This window comes from Salmo salar, chromosome ssa04, assembly GCF_905237065.1.
Source record: "Salmo salar chromosome ssa04, Ssal_v3.1, whole genome shotgun sequence".
NCBI lineage: Eukaryota > Metazoa > Chordata > Actinopteri > Salmoniformes > Salmonidae > Salmo > Salmo salar.
Genome location: NC_059445.1, coordinates 25,193,349 through 25,212,660, shown reverse-complemented (window position 1 = coordinate 25,212,660; position 19,312 = coordinate 25,193,349). Strand labels below are relative to the sequence as shown.

The window sequence follows — 19,312 nt, the reverse complement described above, 5'->3', positions numbered from 1 at the left end:
AAGTCTGAGCAGAGGTTGACGAAAACCTTCAAAGGTGGTGTTGCTATGTTGCATGTTATCTTGAATACCAGACAGATGTTTGAGTACAGAATCAAATGGTGTAAACTTAACAGGCTAAACTTGTTGAGTACACTTTGAGAAAGGGGTTCCAACAGGGTTCTTTGGTTGGCTTCTACCTGGAACTTTTTGGTTCCAGGTAGAAGTCTTTTTGGTTCCATATACATCCCTCTGTGGAATGGAGCCCAAAAGGGTTCTACCTAGACACAGAAGGGGTACTACCTGGAACCAAAAAAAGTTATCCTATGGGGACAGCAGAAACAATCCTGTTGGTTTGTAGATAGCACCTTTTTATCTGAGTGTAGGCCTATATTGCAGTCGTGGTTCCGTGGATATCTGTAAAAAATAAAATTAATTGTTGGTGTTAAGATAATCAGAAATACTATGAAACATCCCCACTTTTAGCACACATTTTCAAGCAGGCAATGTAACCTGTGTGCTGAGGCATATGTGATCACACAACATTGACAGGACCAACAAAAACTCCCGAGTGGCGCAGCGGTCTAATACGGAACCCAAACAGGCTGCACGCGACCGCCTTCGTGCGCCATCGTGCATAAATGCATTTTGTCCCCCACACTAAACGCTATCACGACACGCAGGTTAAAATATCAAAACAAAACAAATTATATTAATTTGGGGACAGGTCGAAAAGCATTAAACATTTATGGCAATTTAGCTAGCTAGCTTGCACTTGCTAGCTAATTTGTCCTCTTTAGCTAGCTTGCTGTTGCTAGCTAACTTGTCCTGGAATATAAACATTGAGTTGTTATTTTACCTGAAATGCAAAAGGTTCTCTACTCCGCCAATTAATCCAAACATAAAACAGTCAACTGAATCGTTTCTAGTCATCTCTCCTCCTTCCAGGCTTTTTCTTCTCTTGACTTTATATTGCGATTGGCAACTTTCATAAATTTGGTGCATTACCGCCACTGACCTCGTTCGTCTTTCAGTCACACACGTGGGTATAACCAATGAGGAGATGGCACATGGGTACCTGCTTCTATAAACCAATGAGGAGATGGGAGAGGCAGGACTTACAGCGCGATCTGCGTCACAAATAGATCTGACTTCTATTTTAGCCCTTGGCAACGCAGACACTTGCTGGCGCACGCAAGCAGTGTGGGTGCAATAATTAAATAATAGAGATTTCAACATTTATTTTGCAACGCTTGCACACGCGACGTGAGCGGTGGTGTCAGCCTGTATGCAGAATTCTTGACGCACATCCAAAGATGCTGCCATATCCTGCCAGCACACTCAGCCACTCAGGCCCAGAATGATGCATGGAAAAGGGAAAGGAACGAGATTGGAACAAGAACAATTTGTTGCAAGTTGGGGAGGGGGGGCTACAACAGACTATTCAACCTTTACTAAAGAATAGTCTAATAGCCGATCTAGGTCTGAAACCCCCCCTCCTATCACAGACCAGATTTGCCCTAACGACCAAGGGGTAGCTTGCTACTCAATGTAATAAAGTAATGACTTTTCAAATAAGTTACCTTACACGTTATGTTGGCTGACAAATTGTTAGCTACGCTGTCCTTACGAACCACATAACATATCATTACAGCAGTATGTACCCAACGTTAGTAGTTATACATCAAACTAGTATATTAACTATAGGCTAGCTAACTACCCAACGTTTATTGACTTGATTATACCCGTCATTCTTAGCTTAGCTAAATGGTATAATCGTTGTGCGTTCCCAATGGACATTCGGTGCTTTCGTAAATTCGCTCTGGCTATCTACACCGATTTCAGAGCATTCTCGTCTCGAGTGTACCAGAGCGCAGAATAATGAATTTATGAGCACTCAACACCGGTTGAATATGGCTGGTGTCAGTAAACGTCGGCAAAAAAGCATAATTAAATTGTTTCCAGCAGCACAGTTAGTCACCAACACTCTGGTTAACACGAACACTGCCTAACCAGCTCTGCTAGGGTGAGTAAAATGGTCAGAGTGGTCTCATTTGTGTCTGAAAGTAGCTAGCAAGCTAGCCAACGTTAGCTTGAGTGCGTGACTGCCATAGTAAGGCCAGAACCCTCAAATTAACCCTACTCGTTGGCCCGAACGTCCAGTGTGTGCTCCGAAAGCGAAACAGTCTGAATTTACAAACTGACAATGCTCTGAATTTATGAGTGTCACATTGTACAGTGCCATATTTTCATAAACCCGGAGGGTTTTTCGTTTTTCATGGAATAGAAACCCCATAACATTAATCAAATTAATTAAGCAAGTACCATTCAAAAGTTTGAACACACTTACTCATTCCAGGATTTTTCTTTTTACTATTTTCTACATTGCAGAATAATAGTGAAGACATGAATAACACCGGTCTCCCTCATGCCCCGCTTTCTGTAGTACAGACATGGCCTGCTCTCCCTTGTGTAAGGAATTAGGCACTTTCCCAAGTTTACTACAGTATGTATTGTAGACTGCACAGTAGCCTAATACACAAAGAAACACATTTCGTTAATAAAATAATGATAAAAAATACTCTTTCAAATTGCAGATGTTGATTTTAGTTATGGATCCATAACGAATTACTATGGGAATAAATATCACTGATTTACAGAAATATTGGAACAAAGGTGTCTAATGAAGGCAAACTATTTAGAATCCTCCAATCCTGTAGCCTACCCCCTACCGTCACGTTGTACAGCGCCATATTTTAAATTCCATCCTCACGAAAACCCGTGAGGGTTTTCATTTTTCATTTTCCTCTGAATAGAAACACCATAATATTAATCAAATTAATTGTCACGTCCTGACCATAGTAAAATGTTATTTTCTATGGTAGAGTAGGTCAGGGCGTGACAGGGGGTGTTTTGTGTTTTTCTATGTTTTGTATTTCTCTGTTTATGTTCTAGTTTTCTATTTCTATGTTGTTGTTTTTTTGGGATGATCTCCAATTAGAGGCAGTTGGTCCTCGTTGTCTCTAATTGGAGATCATACTTAAGTAAGGGTTTTTCCACCTGTGTTTGTGGGTAGTTTGTTTTGTGTTTTACCTGACAGAACTATGCGCTTTCGTTTCCATTGTTTGTTATTTTGTTTAAGTGTTCTGCTTTATATTAAATAATCATGAACACTCACCACGCTGCGCTCTGGTCCCCTCTCTACGACAGCCGTAACAGAACAACCCACCACCAAAGGACAAAGCAGCGTGGTCAGGAGGACTGGACCTGGGAGGAAATCCTGGATGGGGCAGGACCCTGGACAAGGCCTGGGGAGTATCGCCGTCCGCAGGAGGAAATAGAGGCAGCCAGAGCAGAACGGGCGATACTATGAAGAACAAGCACGGCAACACGGGGGGGCACACGGGGAGGTTGGCAAAGTCGGGGTTGAGACCTGAGCCAACACCCCGTGCTTACCGTGGGGGAGCGAGTGACCGAGCAAGCACCGTGTTATACGGGGATGCGCACTGTGTCGCCAGTGCGCAGCTACAGCTCGGTGCGCTCGGTGCAAGCTTCCCACAGTTGCCGTGCTAGAGTTGTCAGTGAGCCAGGAAGAATTGTGCCGGCTCAGCGTTCCTGGTCTCCAGTGCGTCTCTTCGGTCCAGGTTATCCTGCGCCAGCTCTATGCACGGTAGCCCCCGTTCACCAGCACAAGCCAGTTTGTCCTGTGCCAGCGATCCGCCCTTGCTGGGCTAAAGTAAACATCCAGCCAGGACGGGGTGTGCCAGCCCTAAGCTCCAAACCTCCAGTGCGCCTCCATGGCCCAGTATACCCTGTGCCTGCTCTGCGCATCCAGTCTCCTGTGCGTCTCCCCAGTCCGGTGAGACCTGTCCAGCTCCTCATAGGAAGCCTCCTGTGATAATCCATGGTCCGGAGCCTCAAGGGATAATCCATGGCAAGAAGCCTGTAGAGATGATCCATGGCCCGGAGCCTCCAGTGATGATCCATTGCACAAAGCCTCCAGTGATGATCCATGGCGTAGAACCTGTAGTGATGATCCATGGCACGGAGCCTGCAGCGACGGTCCCCAGTCTGGAGCCTCCAGCGACGCTCCCTAGTCCGGAGCCTCCAGCGACGCTCCCCAGTCCGGAGCCTGCAGCGACGCTCCCCAGTCCGGAGCCTGCAGCGACGCTCCCCAGTCCGGAGCCTCCAGAGACGGTCCCCAGTCCGGAGCCTCCAGCGGCGATCTACAGTCCGGATCCTCCTCCGACGATCCACGGCAGAGGGATCAGCGGGTGGAGCGGGGGTTACGCTCCGAACCGGAGCCGCCTCCTCTGCTGAAGGGTCTGCTGGAGGATAAGGTTATGTGGACTGCACTAGAGCGGCCATAGACAGGAGTTACCCACCCTATCCTCCCTTTTGTTTTTAGTTTTTTTCTGGGGGGGGATTTGTTGCTGTGTTTAGGTGCGGTCGGAGTCCACACCTTTGGGGGGGGGGGTACTGTCACGTCCTGACCATAGTAAGATGTTATTTTCTATGGTAGAGTAGGTCAGGGCGTGACAGGGTGTTTTGTGTTTTTCTATGTTTTGTATTCCTATGTTTAGATTCTAGTTTTCTATTTCTATGTTTTTTGGGGGATGATCTCCAATTAGAGGCAGCTGGTCCTCGTTGTCTCTAATTGGAGATCATACTTAAGTAAGGGTTTTTCCACCTGTGTTTGTGGGTAGTTGTTTTCTGTTTTGTGTTTTACCTGACAGAACTGTGCGCTTTCGTTTCCATTGTTTGTTATTTTGTTTAAGTGTTCTGCTTTAAAATAAATAATCATGAACACTCACCACGCTGCGCTTTAGTCCCCTCTCTACGACAGCCGTAACATTAATTAAGCCACATTTCTTAAAATCAATCCCATATACTATGTTATTACAAAAAAGGTTTTACATTTTCTGGTAATGCCAATACGGAATACTGTCAAATGCTTCTCAAAGATGCCCTCTGGTGGTCAAACTAGTAATAACAGAAAAAATGGCTGACAATTTAATGACGTGGCACAGAATTCTGCGGCAGCATTCAAGGTGTGCCGCAGTATGACGCAACTTTTAAAGGAGGAAACACTGTAGTCAGTTGTACAACTGAATGCATTCAACTGAAATGTGTCTTCCGCATTTAACCCAGCCCGTTTGAATCAGAGTGGTGCGGGGCTGCTGCCTTAATTGAAATCCACGTATTCATCACCAGGGGAACAGTGGGTTAACTGCCTTGCTCGTGCAAAATGAAAGAAAAGATTATCTTGTCAGCTTTGGGATTCGATCTTGCAATCTTTCAGTCACTGGCCCAACACTCTAACTACTAGGATACAAAGAAGCCCTTGTGTTTGTATTGATGCGAGAAATAGGCAAATGTATATGGTAATGGTGGCTGCGATATCAACTAGCCCAAAAAATGTTGCATTGAGATGATAGGCCTATTTTAGCTAAATCGACAAATGAAATTGAACAGACACTTAAACTAACACGTAATGTGTAACACATATAGACGTTTTTAAGTTGTTCATGGTATGATCATTCATAATGATCTTACACGCAAACTGATTACTCGATGTGAACACCACGTGAACACTACATCTACATAATGTGAACGCGTCGGCAGTTTGACGCTTTAGAAGCAAACTTGTCTCCATTGACAGTCCATGTTAATTCATGGCGTTATTTTATGGCTCTAGGAAGACGTTAGGTGACTTGGTGAGAGGTATCAGTAGCTTCACAAGGCTTAATTCTGCATCATATTGTAACTGACACTATTGCATTCTTGTCCCCAAAAAATATATTACAGGAGTGCCTTTTATTTGACGGCCTGCCACATGCACAGTTCGGCAAAACGACCGTTAGACCAGATGATGTGTCTCTGCTTAGCTAGCAAGCGGCGCCATGACATCACCTACAAGTGTGATCGGGGATATGGAGAAGCAGACTCAGCCTATCTTCATACTGTCCTGTCTTTGATATTGCGCTGCGGCCATTTCTCAGACGCAGGTGGTGACTCCACTTCTGTAGAAAGTGTCATTTTTTTGGACAGGTGGGACACTTTTTCAGCTATGAACCCATTGTGAGCTGGATGGAATTCGCCCATTGACTGATGCAATTTCTCGCCTGAGCAGCGGAACACGTCCTTTAGGTCTATTTCACCTCCAAATAGGATGTTTAGTCAATTTTACAAAGTTTGTAACTAGATTGCAAAAATAATTGATATATGGCTAGCATTATATGGGCAAATGCTCCCTTCTGCTGCTTGAGAGGCAGCACCCACACCTCTGGGAAGTGAACAACAATAGCAATTAGCAACAATAGTGGAATCTGCGGTTCGCATTCAAAATAAAAGTCCTGCATTGAAACTGGTGCAAACGGATAGAAATAGTGGAATCATGCTACAACTGGACTGGATAATGGTGAACAACGTTGAAAAGTCTTTACATAATTTCAACAAAAGACAGCAACAAATTAATTTCACAATAAACAGTCAAATCTGAAATCGCACTGTGGATGTATTATTAGACCTCAGAATTGCATTAGGGGCATAATTATATGCAATATACAGCATCCATGCAATGAGGTATCAGTCTACTCTGACATCTGCAGAACACAATTCTCAAGAGTAAGCACAGTTATAAAATAGGTTGGTTGGATCCTTGACGCTGATTGGTTGATAGCAGGGAGTTCTTGCACCACAGTCTCTGCAGGTAATGCCTGATAATACTTCTATGAGATGTATCATTACACATCCACTGTCCCACAGCCCTGCCAGGCGTTCATAAGCTTAATCTCCCCTGGAAAAAAAGCATCTAGACAATATTTCCCTATGCTACTAGTCTAGCATTTGGATTAGTACAGCTGGGTTAATAATATACGGGAATTACCATTTGATAACTGCCTCCTAAGGGTTGTTTCCCCTTAGGAGGGAGTTATATAGTTGATCATGCCAGAGAAGCCAGTGTTTGGAGGATATATTGGCACGGACGTTGTTATATCGTGGCAATATATCCTCCAAACATCAGCTTCAAGGGCTGTATCACTTTTATACAACGGTTTACCAACATTGCAACATTCTTATCCCTTGCTTGCTAGCCAGCCAACGACAGCTAAGTTACGGTCACATCAAACAGTGCAGCCAGAATAACAACAGTAGATGCATTTGTTTAAGCTATTTTCTAGTGAAATTTATTTGAATACATCCATAACAGTGAGCTAATGAGGCGCGATATCGCCTGGAGAAATTGTGCTCTCTCGTAAGGAACCTGTTGTTTAGAGGAGCTAGCCAACAACACAGCTACAACAATCACTTCAAACGGAATCTGGAAAGACAGCAAACTAGCTGCACTTCGTTTGTTTGACCTTTTTTCAATTTACATGTCTTTGTATATATCCATAGAAATTATGCCAGCTGATTCATTTCTTTTTCACCTTTATTTAACCAGGTAGGCCAGTTGAGAGCAAGTTCTCATTTACAACTGCGACCTGGCCAAGACAAAGCAAAGAAGAGCGACAATAAACAACAACACAGACTTACACGTGGGATGAACAAAAGTACAGTCAATAGCACAATAGAAAAATATATATACAATGTGTGAAAATGGAGTAAGGAGGTAAGGCAATAAATAGTCAATAGTAGCGAAGTAATTACAATTTAGCAATTTAACACTGGAGTGATAGATGTGCAGATGATGATGTGCAAGTAGAAACACTGTCACGTCCTGACCAGTAAAGGGGTTATTTGTTATTGTAGTTTGGTCAGGACGTGGCAGGGGTGTGTTTGTTTAGAGTGTTTCGGGGTTTGTTGGGCTATGTTCTTTTGTAAGAGGGGTGTTTGTTTAGAGTGTTTCGGGGTTTGTTGGGCTATGTTCTTTTGTAAGAGGGGTGTTTGTTTAGAGTGTTTTCGGGGTTTGTTGGGCTATGTTCTATGTTAGTATATTTCTACGTTTATCTAGTATGTCTAGTTTTATGTTTAGTTAATGGGGTTGACCTTCAATTGGAAGCAGCTGCTCCTAGTTGCTTCTAATTGAAGGTCCTATTTAAGAGGGGTGTTTTTCTGTGGGATTTTGTGGGTAGTTGTTCCTTGCTTAGTGTTTGTGCACCTGACAGGACTGTGTCGTTTTGTTCTTTTTTGATATACGTATTTATTTGTTTCTCCTTCTTCAAAATAAAAAGAAGCTGAGTATACATATTCCCGCTGCATTTTGGTCCAATCCTTATGACAACCGTGACAAACACTGGTGTGCAAAAGAGCAAAAAATAAGTAAAATAAAACAATATGGGGATGAGGTTGGTAGTTGGATGGGCTATTTACAGATGGGCTGTGTAGAGCTGCAGTGACCGGTAAGCTGCTTAGATAGCTGATGCTTAAAGTTAATGAGGGAGTGTTAAGTTGCGTCAATTCAAATCTGGTATCAGAACAAAATAGTCAGCACATAGTAACTTCTGATTTCTTTGTACTTTAATGAATGCAAACACTTGAATGGTAAATGTGTGGCTCGTATATACGGGCTCCCTGTAACACCACGCAGGGCAGACAGAGAACTGGTATGACATCACAAGTTCTTCCTTAAATACTGGACAGACTTAGTTCCCTCTCCATGAGGGCCTGTCATAGTAGAGGCTAGAATATGGTTTAGACTTATTCCAGCCTATCGTTGGCGTGCAGGTTGGTCCCTTAACACCCCCCGCATATACCTTTCACCCATATCCTGTTATTGCTATTATTCTACAGAAAAGCTCTTGCAAAACCCTGTTTTAAAGCATCAGCATTCTGTCCACATGACCCACCATCACATGAGCCACTTCCTCTAACATATAGCAGTATTCAATTATCTTATAGTTAATAAACTTATCATTATATCATCTGTGTTATATTATATAGGTTATGCAAACAAATTGTTATATTATATAGGATATGCACACAAATAGTTGGTCAAACCCTAACAGGAGTTATAAGTCTCCAACTTCAGCGATTTTTGCAATTTGTTCCAGTCATTAGCAGCAGATAACTGGAAGGAAAGGCGGCCAAAGTAAGTGTTGGCTTTGGGGATGACCAGTGAGATATACCTGCTGGAGCGTGTGCTATGGGTGGGTGTTGTTATGGTGACCAGTGAGCTGAGATAAGGCGGAGCTTTACCTAGCAAATACATATAGATGACCTGGAGCCAGTGGGTCTGGCAACGAATATGTAGCGAAGGCCAGCCGACGAGAGCATACAGGTCGCAGTGGTGGGTGGTATATGGGGCTTTGGTGACAAAATGCATGGCACTGTGATATACTGCATCCAGTTTGCTGAGTAGAGTGTTGGAGGCTATTTTGTAGATGACATCACTGAAGTCGAGGATCGGTAGGATAGTCAGCTTTACGAGGGTATGTTTGGCAGTGTGGGAGGAGGAGGCTTTGTGGTGAAATAGGAAGCCGATTCTATATTTAATTTTGGATTGGAGATGCTTAATATGAGTCTGGAAGGAGAGTTTACAGTCTAGCCAGACACCTAGGTATTTGTAGATGTCCACATATTCTAAGTCAGAACCGTCCAGAGTAGTGATGCTAGTCGGGTGGGCGGGTGCGGGCAGCGAATGGTTGAAGAGCATGCATTTAGTTTTACTTGCATTTAAGAGCAGTTGGAGGCCACAGAAGAAGTGTCGTATGGCATGATTTCGACTGGCTGAGAAAATCTGCCTACCTGTCTGTCTCATCCCAACTCCTGACATGTTCATTACTATGGGACAGCTGGAGATCGAATTTCAATATTGAAACAATGTTGCAAATGTCGGAGAGACATACAGCAAGGTTTATACAAATCTCTGCTATTGAAAATGAAATGTTAGTCTAAAACAGGTATTCCCAAACAGGGGTATGCGTGAATGCCCATCGGTGATATCCCAAATAAAAATACAAATAAAAAATGAAATACAAAAAAATACAAAAATATTTAAATAAAACATTTAAAAATGTTTGCTTCACATTTTCAAACAGTCCACTTAGTAAGGCCCGCATCCATAGAGACACATACCAGATCTACTTGTAGTACTGCTACTACCAGCAGTACTACACCTGCACCTGTCGACGACACAAGTTGTTCTACTTCCACGAGCACATACAATGCTAGCATCAGTAATTCTACATGTGTTATTAGCCCAGAGTACACTGACAGTTGTGAATCTGATGCAGGCGAAGGGCTACTGCCCCTTACCCGGGAAAGCACCGAACAACAGACAGGGACGTTGGACCATCGAAGAGGCGCAAATATGATGAGAACTACATTGATTTGGGGTTTACTTATACTGGGAGTAGTGCCTTTCCTCAGCCACAGTGTGTAATATGTGCAAAAGTAATATCTCACAACTCGATTTCGTGCCATTGTGGATTGCACAGATGATTATGGGTCTCGTCCCGTGTGATAATCATTGTGCGCTTGTGTTATTTTTTTCGAGGTATTCCTCGCTCTTTTGTTTGGGTTTCAACCCTGTGTTTTGTATAGTGCTTGTTTGGTCTTCGTCCCCGTGCCTTTACACGGCACGCCGTAATTTGGGTGTAATAAAAAACCCTATTACGCATTCCCACGCCTGTCTCCCAACCCTTTATGCCAGCGTGATACCTTGGCAAATCGCGCTGTTAAGACACTGATGCTCTTTGCAACCACGTACCTATGTGACAGTGGATTCTCTGCCTTCACTAGCATGAAACTAAATACAGGCACAGACTATGTGTGGGAAATGATTTAAGACTGAGACTCTCTCCAATACAACCCAACATTGCAGAGTTATGAGCATCCTTTCAACCACACCCTTCTCATTAACCTGTGGTGAGTTATTCACAATTTTCAATTAACAAATAAGGTTTTATATGTAAGATGGTTAAATAAAGAGCAAAATGATTGATTATTATTGTTATTATTATTTGTGCCCTGGTCCTATAAGAGCTCTTTGTCACTTCCCATGAGCCGGGTTGTGACAAAAACTCACACTCATTCTTATGTTTAATAAATGTATTTTATAGTTTGCGTGTGACAGGCTTACAATGATGACAAAAAACAACATTTGAGAGTGCGCTGACCCTGGTGCTAGAGGGGGTACACTGCTGGAGGTTGCATGTTTGAAGGGGTACGGGACTATAAAAAGTTTGGGAACCACTGGTCTAAAAGAAATGTGAGATAATGTCTAGATGGTTTTTATAGTGGAGAGTAAGTTCATAAAGTGCCTGGCTGGACTGATGAGACAGTGGATTGTGTAGTCAGATGAAACAGAGTAAATAGGTATTTTAACATCATAGATTTCAGTGAGATCAAGACAACTGAGAACTCTGAAAAAAAAGTTGGGAACATGGGCCTCTTTCTAGAGCTCCAACCTGAAGACAACCAACGTCATGATTTAATTTATTTTTTGACCACCAAGTATCGATACCCTCTCCCATTGTTGCCATCAGCCATCGAGCAGCTCCGCAGGGCCCGGTTCTTTACCAAACTGGACCTGCGGAGTGCTTACAATCTCATTTGCACCCAGGAGGGGATGAGTGGAAGACGACATTCAGCACGATGTCTGGTCACTATGAGTACTTGGTGATGCCCTTTGGCTTAGCCAATGCTCCGTCAGTGTTCCAGGCATCTGTTAATGAGGTGTTCAGGGACTTGCTCAGACACCATGTGGTCATGTACATCGATGACACCCTGATCTACTCGGCTACCCTGGAGGATCACTTCACTCACGTTCGAGCAGTCCTGGAACTCTTCCTGGCTAGCCATCTGTTCGTCAAGGTAGAGAAGTGCCAATTCCACCAGAGGTCGGTATCCTTCTTAGGTTACCAAATCAGCCCGCAGGGTGTGAAGATGGAAGACAAGAAGGTAGATGAAGTCAGGTCATGGCCAGTCCCAACCACCATAAATGGGTTACAACAGTTTTTGGGGTTTTCCAACTTCTAACGCCGCTTCATCAGGAACTTCAGCTCTGTCGCTGCTCCTCTCACCTCTCTCCTTAAGGCCCCCATAGGTTGGTGTGGAGCCCAGCAGCCAACGAGGCCTTCTGTCTCCTTAAGGGACGTTTCACCTCCGCCCCACTGCTCAAACATCCAGATCCCACGAGATCCTTTGTGGTGGAGGTGGATGCTTCAGAGGTAGGCGAAGGGGCAGTTATGTCTCAACGACAGGGTATTCCACTGAAATTGTACCTCTGTGCTTTTTCTCTAAGAAACTGTCGCCTGCAGATAGGAATTACGGTGTCGGGGATCGGAAGCTCCGGGTGATGAAGTTGGCATTATAGGAGTGGAGACACTGGCTGGACGGGCGCCAATGAACCATTCGTCATTCTCACAGACCATCGGAACCTGGAGTACATATGGACAGCAAGGAGACTGAATCCGCACCAAGCAAGGTGGGCCATTTTCTTCACAAGGCTTGATTTCACACTGAACTAGCGCTCAGGCTCAAAGAACACCAAGGCCGATGCCCTGTCCCGTCTCTACGATTCAGGAGAAGGTCCTGTCCAGAATGCACCTATAACCCCTTCCTCCCGAGTCGTAGCTCTTGTGGTCTGGGTTGTAGATGCGGACATTCGCCAGGCTCTGGAGAGGGAGCCCGCACCCAATAACTCCTCCTGAATGCATTTACGTTCCCACAGGGTTAAGGGATCGGCTGCTGACATAGGCACACACAGCTGTTGTTGCTGGATATTCAGGTATTTCTCGCACTATCCATTCCATCTCTGGGAAATACTGGTGGCCAACCTTAGCACAGGATGTCACTCGCTACATCAACTCCTGTTCCATATGTGCTCAAACAAAATCCCTCCGGAACGATCCAGCAGGGAAGGCCCTTCCCGTGCCTCAGCGTCCCTGGTCGCATCTATCAATTGACTTTGTAACCAATCTCCCCTAATGACGTTTTCACCACCATTATGGTGGTAGTGGATAGATTTTCTAAGTCCTGTTGTTTAATCCCTCTTTCTTGTCTCCCCACTGCTCTCCAGGTCACTTAGGCACTCTTCTAGCAGGTGTTCCGGCACTATAGCCTTCCGGAGGACATCGTCTCCGACTGTGGCCCCGAATTCACATCACAAGTATGGAGGGTCTTTATGGAGAAGCTCGGGGTCACGGTCAGCCTCACTTCCGGGTACCGGCCTCAGTCAAACGGGCAGGTGGAGAGGATGAACCAGGAGCTGGGGAGGTTCCTGAGGAGTCAATGTCAGGACCGGCAGGGTGAGTGGAGACGATTCCCTCCATGGGCAGAGTACACCCAGGACTCACTACCTCACTCCTCCACTGGGTTGACCCCCTTCCAGTGTGTTTTGGGTTTTCAGCTGGCCCTGGCTCTGTGGACTCAAGACCAGACCGAAACTCCTGCAGTTGTTGGGGGGTTCCGGCCCGCAGAAGAACTGTGGAGCGACGCTCACGTAAGTCTGCAGCACGCCGTCCAGCTTTAAAAGGAACAGGCAGACCACCACCGCAGTGAGACCCCTGTGTTTCATCCTGGGGATTGCGTCTGGCTTTCTACCAGGAACCTCCCACTCCGCCTGCTCTGCAGAGAAACTGAGCCCCCGGTTTGTGGGGCCGTTCAAGGTTCTCTGGAGGGTCAACGAGGTGACGTATAGATTATAGCTTCCCAGTCACTATCGCATCTCACCCGCTTTTCCTGTCTCTCCTCAGGCCGGTGGTTCCTGGTCCCCTAGCTGATGCTGTCCCCTCACTCCCCCTGGACATCGAGGGGAGTCAGGCGTATGCTGTCAGATCCTTACTGGACTCCCGGCGTCATGGGGGTCGGCTCCAGTACCTGGTGGACTGGGAGGGGTACGGCCCAGACGAGCGGTGTTAGGTTTCGGTTGAGGACATTCTGGATCCCAACATCATCCATGATTTCCACCTTCGCCACCCGGACCACGTCAGGGGGGGGGTACTGTCACGTCTACTCCTGCTCCTCCACTCCGGCGTTCGACGTTGCCGGACTACTAACCACCGGTCCTGGGATTCATCATTACACACACCTGTTTATCATTATGATTCACACCTGGACTCATGACCATCCTCATTACCTCACATTCATCTGCCCCTCTCTTACGTTTGTTCCTCAGTCGCTATTGTTCCTATGCTTTTTCGCCACTGTGATGTTCTCGTTTCATGTTTATTGTTTTATTAAACGTTTCGCCTGCACCTGCTTCTCGACTCACAGCATCTCCGTTACAATAGAAATTATGGATTGCCTCTTATCCGCTCATTCCCTTATGCCATAGTTTTAAATCTCAATTGTCAGTAGAAACCACGTTTGTTTAACCAAGTCAGCCATATCAGCTACAGTGGTTCTTCTTTTAAAAGTTGCGTTATACTGCAGCACACCTTGCGGGCTGCCGCAGAATTCAATGGCACGTTATTTCAGTGTCAGCCATTGTTGCCAGTAATGCTAGTTAGTGCAGAGGGCATCTTTGAGAAGCATTTGACAGTTTTTAATATTGGCTGTACTAGAGAATTTAAAACCTTTTTTGTAAGATTGATTTTAAGAAATGTAGCTTAATTAATTTGTTTCAACGTGAACGGTTGGGAGTAGGCTAGTAAGAGCAAAATAATCCTAACATTTCCACCCCATAATTGTAGGCTAACCAATACCCAAACAGAGATTCAGGGAAAATAAAAATCTCATTGATTTATCAAGACCAGTCCCCATGCTTGTCCCAGAGCAGCACGAAACGGTGCTGAAATAGTTGACCACACTTGGGTAGGCTATTGCTTCAAATCTGATTGTATCAATTGGATGACTCTTGGTGTTCCAGTAAGCAACAATTTGTTGCCTTCATTAGCCTACTTTATTGTGATAAATGTATGTGTATCTCTTCCAAGCCTACAAGCAAGAAACTGACGACAAAACAATGCAACAAATATATTGATCACCTCAGCAAGGTTTTACCCGTGGTGGTGGAGCTGGGGGGAAGAGCAACTAAAATGTAGCATAGATGTACTGTACAGTAGTTGAAATAAACATCAGCATTTTGGAAGTCTTTTTTTTATTATTATTTTATTAACGAAAGCAAAAAGATGTTGATGAACAGATACTGTGTAAAAACTTTAGAGTACATAAGCATTGAATACATTGCAAATATGGGGGATTTTCACACCTACAGCAGCCGGGCTATTAAACCAATCGATGGATAACAGATCGGCTCTCGGGGACTCATTAACACGTGTTACTGTGTGTGTTTGTTTGTGTGTGTTTCGATTCTCTCTCTCTCTCTCTACTCACTCACTAACTCACTCACACACTCACACGCACTTGCTGTCTTGACCTCTAAATGCTTGGCTATGAAAAGCCGACTGACATTTACTCCTAAGGTGTTGACCGGTTGCACCCTCTATAACCACTGCTCATATTATTTGACCCTGCTGGTCATCTATGAATGTTTGAACAGCTTGAAAAATGATCTAGCCATTATGTCCATGTACTCTTACAATCTCCAACCAGTTTGGATTTAAGTGTAACTTTTGTTTGACTGACGCCTTTAGTGAGAGGTCTAATGCTTTGATATTTAAACATTTCTGCCCTCCGATTTCATATTCATTATATAAATAGTCCCATGTGCACCTTCATCAGATCAACCGCAACATGTCGGCTAAAGTAATTTAATTCATGAATGCATTAGATATTCTGTGTTTTTATTTATAGTAGTGGACAGCTGGAGGCCTTTATTTTTCACAAGCGTGGTTTTAGAGTTCTTAAGCATCTAGTCAGATAGAGAGCCCTATCAGTAAGGCAATACAGAGTGAAGTAGGAAACGTTGCTATGTGGAGACAATCATGATAATAAAAAATGCATTAGCCGTTGGAAAAAAAAGTTGAGTACTTGAATCGTGTGGTAATAATGACTTGCCAGGCTTAGTCGGAACTGGAAAGTGTGGTTGCAATGCACAGATAGCAGGGCAAGAGGGACGGGGTTTTAGTGTTTGAGATTTGTTCAGGTTTTAAACTCTCTTCCTCTTGCTGTGAAATACACAACCACAAGTTCATAAATAGCATCTTAGTTGGATTATATGCTAATAAGATCATTTTAAGGTTTCTGTTTAAGCACTTTGTGACATCTTCTGATGTAAAAAGGCCTTTATAAATCAATTTGATTGATTGAAGATACAAGGAGTATGATAAATGATGTTTATTTCTCTTTATGGAGACGTGTAGTGAGGGTCTCTGTCTCTAAGCTAGACAGGATGTGGTGAGGATGCAGAGAAACAGAGATTATAGAATACGGGGGCAGGGAGAAATACACCATCTCTGACTGATATCATCAACCACATGGCCAAGGTGACAAGCACCAAAAACCTGTTCAAACTAAATTAATTGAAAGTGTTAAAGTGTGGGATTCAGAGTATGGCTAATGCTAAATATAGTAGTGTTAATTGTATATAATTTGACCTTTTGAGGACATGGTACAGTGAGGGAAAAAAGTATTTGATCCCCTGCTGATTTTGTACGTTTGCCCACTGACAAAGAAATTATCAGTCTATAATTTTAATGGTAGGTTTATTTGAACAGTGAGAGACAGAATAACAACAAAAAAATCCAGAAAAACGCATGTCAAAAATGTTATAAAATTATTTGCGTTTTAATGAGGGAAATAAGTATTTGACCCCTCTGCAAAACATGACTTAGTACTTGGTGGCAAAACCCTTGTTGGCAATCACAGAGGTCAGACGTTTCTTGTAGTTGGCCACCAGGTTTGCACACATCTCAGGAGGGATTTTGTCCCACTCCTCTTTGTAGATCTTCTCCAAGTCATTAAGGTTTCGAGGCTGACGTTTGGCAACTCGAACCTTCAGCTCCCTCCACAGATTTTCTATGGGATTAAGGTCTGGAGACTGGCTAGGCCACTCCAGGACCTTAATGTGCTTCTTCTTGAGCCACTCCTTTGTTGCCTTTGCCGTGTGTTTTGGGTCATTGTCATGCTGGAATACCCATCCACGACCCATTTTCAATGCCCTGGCTGAGGGAAGGAAGTTCTCACCCAAGATTTGACGGTACATGGCCCCGTCATCGTCCCTTTGATGCGGTGAAGTTGTCCTGTCCCCTTAGAAGAAAAACACCCCCAAAGCATAATGTTTCCACCTCCATGTTTGACAGTGGGGATGGTGTTTTTGGGGTCATAGGCAGCATTCCTCCTCCTCCAAACACGGCGAGTTTAGTTGATGCCAAAGAGCTCCATTTTGGTCTCATCTGACCACAACACTTTCACCCAGTTGTCCTCTGAATCATTCAGATGTTCATTGGCAAACTTCAGACGGGCATGTATATGTGCCTTCTTGAGCAGGGGGACCTTGTGGGCGCTGCAGGATTTCAGTCCTTCACGGCGTAGTGTGTTACCAATTGTTTTCTTGGTGACTATGGTCCCAGCTGCCTTGAGATCATTGACAAGATCCTCCCGTGTAGTTCTGGGCCGATTCCTCACCGTTCTCATGATCATTGCAACTCCACGAGGTGAGATCTTGCATGGAGCCCCAGGCCGAGGGAGATCGGCCTGACAGTTCTTTTGTGTTTTTTCCATTTGTGAATAATCGCACCAACTGTTGTCACCTTCTCACCAAGCTGCTTGGCGATGGTCTTGTAGCCCATTCCAGCCTTGTGTAGGTCTACAATCTTGTCCCTGACATCCTTGGAGAGCTCTTTGGTCTTGGCCATGGTGGAGAGTTTGGAATCTGATTGATTGATTGCTTCTGTGGACAGGTGTCTTTTATACAGGTAACAAACTGAGATTAGGAGCACTCCCTTTAAGAGTGTGCTCCTAATCTCAGCTCGTTACTTGTATAAAAGACACCTGGGACCCAGAAATCTTTCTGATTGAGAGGGGGTCAAATACTTATCTCCCTCATTAAAATGCAAATCAATTTATAAAATTTTTGACATGTATTTTTCAGGATTTTTTTGTTGTTATTCTGTCTCTCACTGTTCAAATAAATCTACCATTAAAATTATAGACTGATAATTTCTTTGTCAGTGGGCAAACGTACAAAATCAGCAGGGGATCAAATACTTTTTTCCTTCACTGTAAACGCATTATTTGTCTCTTCCCCATTGTGGAGTCTTTGCAAAGATTAGGGACAGCTGCTGTGTGAAACTACACTGTGAAATAAGAAAGTCTCAAAACAGCATGGTTGTGGAATGAAACCATGGAGAGTAGTGCTCCTAATCAAAAATCTAAGCAAATCAAGTATTATTGATAGCATACACATATGTTGCAGATGTTATTACAGGTGCAGTGAAATGCTTATGTTTCTAACCCCAACAGAGCAATAGTGTAGGTAGTCTGGCGGTTTGGACCGTTGGCCCAGTAACCAAAATCTGTTGTTCTGCCCTTGAGCAAGGCAAGTAACCCTAATTGCTCCAGGGTCGCTGTCAATATTGGCTGATCCCTGGCCGTGACCCCCACTCTCTGAGGGTGTCTCAGGGGAGTGGGATATGCAACAAAACACATTTCCATTTCACACCTCACACTTACACAGGTTACCCACTTGTACATACAGTACAGTGTAACATGACTGTATAATATAATACCCCCTAATTAAAACAATATACAATAATACAAAACAAATTAAAGAAAGGAATGAAGAAATATCAGAACGAGCAATGTTAGAGTCTGGAATATAAATATCAGAACGAGCAATGTCAGAGTCTGGAATATAAAAATCAGAACGAGCAACGTCAGACTCTGGAATATAAATATCAGAACGAGCAATGTCAGAGTCTGGAATATAAATATCAGAACGAGCAATGTCAGAGTCTGGAATATAAATATCAGAACGAGCAATGTCAGAGTCTGGAATATAAATATCAGAACGAGCAATGTCAGAGTCTGGAATATAAATATCAGAACGAGCAATGTCAGAGTCTGGAATATAAATTTCAGAATAAGCAATGTCAGAGTCTGGAATATAAATATCAGAATGAGCAATGTCAGACTCTGGAATATAAATATAAGAATGAGCAATGTTAGACTCTGGACTATAAATATATATGTATATAATGGTGTGTTGAGACATTATGGGCAGTATATGAATAGAACTGGTATGTACAGAATACACAATACAGTATATACATATGAAGTGAGACCAGTGTTCAAAGACACTGTACACAGGGCTGCAGTCTCTAAGGTGCAGGGTAGAGTACAGGGTGGTAGCCGGCTAGTAACAGTGACTAAGTTCAGGGTGGAGGCCAGCTAGTGGTGACTATTTAACAGTCTGATGACCTGGAGACAGAAGTTGGTTTTCATTCTCTCGGTCACAGCTTTGATGCACCTGTTCTGTCTGCACCTTCTAGATGGTAGCAGGGTGAACATGCCGTGGCTCGGGTGACTGAGATCATTGATAATC

At 43.9% G+C, this 19,312-nt stretch overlaps 1 long non-coding RNA gene across 2 annotated transcripts in view; it reads left to right on the top strand.

Moving 5' to 3' along the window:
- Positions 1-15,789, top strand: part of LOC123742434 (uncharacterized) — a 39,812-nt gene extending 24,023 nt beyond the window's left edge. The window contains exons 1-2 of one of the 2 annotated variants that reach the window (XR_006769583.1): positions 10,914-12,349; positions 12,944-15,789. This is a non-coding gene — a long non-coding RNA (uncharacterized lncRNA). Of the gene's footprint in view, positions 1-10,913; positions 12,350-12,943 lie in introns of those variants that run through there. The other variant, XR_006769584.1, reaches the window with a different exon arrangement.
- Positions 15,790-19,312: the final 3,523 nt, after the last annotated feature.